Here is a 5,000-nt window from a genome sequence, read left to right as displayed (position 1 = left end):
AGACATAGGAGTAGACAGATATATAGACATACTGACAGGCGGATAGACAGACATGCGGGTAAAGGGAAGGACTGACAGAGGGGAAGGTGGACAATTAGACAGATAAGACAGACAGAGGCGAGGAAACAAACATGCAGACAAATATACAGACGGACACACTGACAGATTGACAGACACACAGACAAGCTGACAGATAAATAGACAGACATAAAGAGACGAGGAAATAGGTTAAGGAAGACAAGTATTTATAATGAGAGATAAATATAGAGGCGTACACACACACACACACACACACACACACACACACACACACACACACACACACACACACACACACACACGCATAAGTGTGTTCATTGTTTTAATGTCCCCCCCCCTGTACATTTTCAGTGTAAATTTTTTGTTGCACTGCCAAATTAATAAACCGTATATTATTATTATTATCATTATTATTATTATTATTAAGTTACAAGATGACCATGAGAGTATTTGCTTATTCATCACTGGCTTTGAATATGAAAAAAAAACATATATAAATGACAATTAATGAGTGTTAAAATAAATCAGCATTAAACTTTATTCATGGAAAAAGATATATAAAAAAAAAAAAACGCTGGTCGCTCATAAGAAAAGTATAAGTATCAAGAACACTACCACCACCAACACCTCCACCAACACCACCACCAACACCTCCACCAACACCACCAACAACACCTCCAACACCACCACCATCAATAAAATATGAACAACTAAAAAGACGGAATTTTCTTTTTTTTTTTACAACAGAAGCCTTATCAAAATTCTCGTTACGCGCAGCTTGTCCTGACTTATGAAATACGAGTATGTAAATATTTGCATGATTTACTATTAGTCATCCTCTCAACATTTACATTCCTCGCCGTGAGCCATTAATCCCCGGATATCTCCATAAGTTGTAAGCGTTCCGCCGCCGCTGCCTTCACTATCCATGCAGAGGCAGCGCGAGCACCCACCCATTCCTCAGCGGCAGGTAATGGTAACAAGCTAACATGCCCCACAACCTCATCTCCATCTCTCCGCACGAACACCAAAATGCCCGACTGATCCTTATCCATATCTAATTACTATCTATCTATCCATCTATCTACCTGTATATCTACCCACACTATCTATCTCTCCCTTGTCAGGTACGCGATCGTGACTTTGACATATCGCCTTGGCCGCCGCCCCGCCAGGACCCTCGATACAAACGCCTACACGCTACACACTCTTACTTCGAACCGCCACACTGACTATATACACCACCACGCCACACCAACACAGCTACTACCCTTCTTTCCCAGGGACGCAATACTGCTACTAGACACCTTGGGACATCCACATACCTAACACACACACCTGAAAACCTGCATGTGTCCCGTCAGTCGCAGTGATTCCAAAAAGAACTGGTTTCCTTTACTGTAGAGAAGAGGGAGAGAGAAAGACAGAGAGAGAAACCTTCCCGTAGTCCAGACCCGAGGTGACCTTGGAGGGTATGGAGGGGCGGAGGGAAGCATGGAGAGACGGAGGGAAGGAGGGGGGGGTAGGGTGGAAAGGAAGGTGGGTTGTGTGGGAAGCGAAGGAGTATGGGGGGGAGGGAGGGATGGATGGTGGGAAGGAAGGAGGGTAGAAGGGCCTGGGATGGAAGGTGTAGTGTTAGGGAGGGAACAGGAAGGTTAGGGCAAGGCATGGGATAGGGTGGAATGGGGAGAAGTGAGGGTATGGACGGGCAGGTCAGAACGTGAAGGAAGGAAAGAAGTGTATGAGAGAGAGAGAGAGAGAGAGAGAGAGAGAGAGAGAGAGAGAGAGAGAGAGAGAGAGAGAGAGAGAGAGAGAGAGAGAGAGAGAGAGGAAAGGGTGGAGAAGCCTTGTAACATAAAAGAAGAAAAAAGGAAGTGAGATGAAGAAGACAATGAAGGGCGGGAAGGAAAATGACAAAACACAAAAGAGAGAGAGAAAAAAAAGGAAGTATGAACCAAAATAAAAAAAAAGAAAAAAGAAAAAGAAAACAGGAATTCGAGTAAAAAAAATAAATATGGACTAATAAGATGAAAAGCTGAGTGGAATCAGATACGGGAGAGAGAGAGAGAGAGAGAGAGAGAGAGAGAGAGAGAGAGAGAGAGAGAGAGAGAGAGAGAGAGAGAGAGAGAGGTGACTGCCAAGGTATAGAACCCGACAGTGATGGGGGTTTACAGGGAGGAGGTGGTAGGTAGGTATAGCAAGGTAGGTAGGTGGGAAGGTTAGAAGGGAGGGAAGTAAGGAGGGAAGGAGGCATGGAGGCAAGGTGAGGGGGAACGCGGGTGGCGGAGGTACAAAAGGGCATGTCTTGAGCCTCACTCCCTCACCAGCCCCTCACACTCTGCCTTCCTATGGTGGCACTCGGCCCCTTCAACCCCTCACCCACCACCCCACCCACCACCTCGCCGTCGCCGCCTCTCACTCGACCCTCACTAATGGCACATCCCTCTCACTGAGTGTCTTCTGTGAGACCCCACCGATACTCTCTCTCTCTCTCTCTCTCTCTCTCTCTCTCTCTCTCTTAGGTTATCTATATGTTCGATTCTTTACGTATTTCATAATAAAGATTGGTGGTTGTTCGCTCTCTCTCTCTCTCTCTCTCTCTCTCAAGAAGAAGAAGAAGAAGAAGAAGAAGAAGAAGAAGAAGAAGAGAGAGAGAGAGAGAGAGAGAGAGAGAGAGAGAGAGAGAGAGAGAGAGAGAGAGAGAGAGAGAGAGAATGTATGAGACGGGTTTCTCTCTCTCTCTCTCTCTCTCTCTCTCTCTCTAGTAAGTTATCGAGAAGTTCTATTCTTATGTATTGTATTTCTATGAGGGATGGTTGGCGCGTAATACAGAAGCCATAGTCTATCTCTACTGGTATGTTTCCTGGAATGCTGAAGATGCCTTTTGTTGAGTGTGTGTGTATGCAATAAGGTGTTTGTTGTTACGCAACTACTGGCATTGTGCAGGACACGTGTGCTTGTCTTGACCAATGACTCTTGTTGTAGTCGCGTGGATTCCGAAAAGTAATTACAAACGTGTTTTCAAATTTGTTTTTTAGTGTTGGGTGTTGCTTCAAAGAGAGAGAGAGAGAGAGAGAGAGAGAGAGAGAGAGAGAGAGAGAGAGAGAGAGAGAGAGAGAGAGAGAGAGAAAGTATCTAAGGAACATCACCATGCGCTCAAAAGACGTGAAGAAATGTTGAACGGTCGGCTCAACACGGCCAAGTAATCCATCACGGCGGAGGCGGCGATGTGTGTGTGTGTGTGTGGTGGTGTGGGGGGCACCTCCCTTGCCTGGCCAAGTCACGTGGTGCATTTTGTTTACAAACATCTTATCAGCTGATCCGGCACAGATCTCCTCCCGGCGGCGCTGACGCTCAACACCCGCGCCTCACGCTGACGCCGCCGTCCTAAACCTGGCGGAGCTGTCTGTCCCCCGCGCCGCCGCTCACACTCACTGAGACTTAACATGCTCACATTTAGATTAAACGCACATGGTTAAGATCCCGGTGTGTGTGTGTGTGTGTGTGTGTGTGAGGAGGTTCCCGGGGATGGGTCGGCAAGTCCGCCCCGAACTCATTGCCAGCCGGCGGGACGAGGAATAAAGAAAGAGAGACAGAGAGAGAGGAAAAAAAATCATATATCAGGTGGGTCATGCAGAGTTGCCAGCGCGGGGTTTTCCCTGGCTATATGGGTGGCCTGCTTCCCCCCATCCCTTCCCCTCTTCCCCTCCCACCCACGGCCAGGGTCAGGTGCCGCCCTCCCGCGCCCCTTCTCTCACCCCCTGACCCCCTGCTCCTTCCCCTCCTCCTCATTCTCCCACCTGCTCTCTCCCCTCTCCCTGGCATGGCCACTGCTTCCCTCCCATCTGTCCTTCCCTCTCCTTGCCTCTCCCAGGGCCCTGCTCCCCGCCCCCCGGCCCGTCACTCGCCGCGGCAGCCACCCATCATGTTTTGTACTGTGACAGCTTCAACACTTACTGTTTTCCTTGAATTTCAAACCTAAATGAAAGCAAAAGGAGGAGGAAAAGTAACAGAAATCATTAATTCATAATCAGTGAGAAGCTTCAGGGATAGAGGGGCTGAAGAAGTAGGCAGAGCGGCATCTATTGAGCCAAAAGCGAGACACAAGGCATCGATCGGCCCGCCACCTGTCGTCCGCTAGAGAGGCGAGGCGGCGGCGCAATTACGGTGCACTCTGGTGACCGCCATGAGAACTATTCATGTCTCATTTTATTTCATTATGTTCCTCGCCAGACAAATTTCAGAGCAATTATTAATGACTAATATCTTCCTAATATTTTTTTGTGATGTGCCTGCGGGTATATCTGTCTTACAGAATGTATGAAGTAGGCAGAAACTGAGAGATAACAAGCCAAGGAAGGGTGCGCGTGTAGAAAGGGAAGTGTGCCTTAAAATCATTACAGTCCAGATGACGCGTTTCAGAACACGGAGGTGAAAAAGGACAGACTGGGCTATTTTTTCCCCTGTATTCTGTTAAATAGTTACGTTAAATCAAGTAAACAGCAGAGACATACACACTGCCATAGGGAGTAGAGCTGTGGGGTTTGTGAATGCACTGTACAGGAAATGCAATAAAAAAAAAGTCTCGCAGTAAAACAGTATTGCATCTTACACAAAATAAATACTCTCCCATCACAAAATATTTTAGGTAAACATGTTTTGTACATCCACACTACTTCACCATCTCAAAAACGTAATTATCAACACTATCATATAAAAAAAAACATACCACACTGGGTCTAATATTCTCAAAACGCTTTCTCTGGTAAACTGACAGCGTAGAGTCCTTATTCATCTATCACTACAACCAAGGAAACACCCTTCACAACACTGATAACTTACTTAGAGCTTATTACCTATTGAGATGAGACTTCTAAACGTTTAAGACCACGGAGCCGCAACACACAGAGGCCATCGTCTATCTATATACACGGCAGACAGTGAGAAGAAGGGCCTGGAAT

The 5,000-nt window shown here is 46.8% G+C and overlaps 1 protein-coding gene across 1 annotated transcript in view; it reads right to left on the bottom strand.

The window, feature by feature from the left end:
- LOC123516338 (protein Wnt-5b-like) overlaps nt 1–5,000 on the bottom strand; it is a 655,489-nt gene that overhangs the window by 299,027 nt on the left and 351,462 nt on the right. The gene's annotated exons all lie outside the window — the stretch shown is intronic.

The sequence above is a fragment of the Portunus trituberculatus genome, chromosome 40, assembly GCF_017591435.1.
Source record: "Portunus trituberculatus isolate SZX2019 chromosome 40, ASM1759143v1, whole genome shotgun sequence".
Lineage (NCBI taxonomy): Eukaryota > Metazoa > Arthropoda > Malacostraca > Decapoda > Portunidae > Portunus > Portunus trituberculatus.
This window is presented reverse-complemented; position numbering and strand designations above follow the sequence as displayed.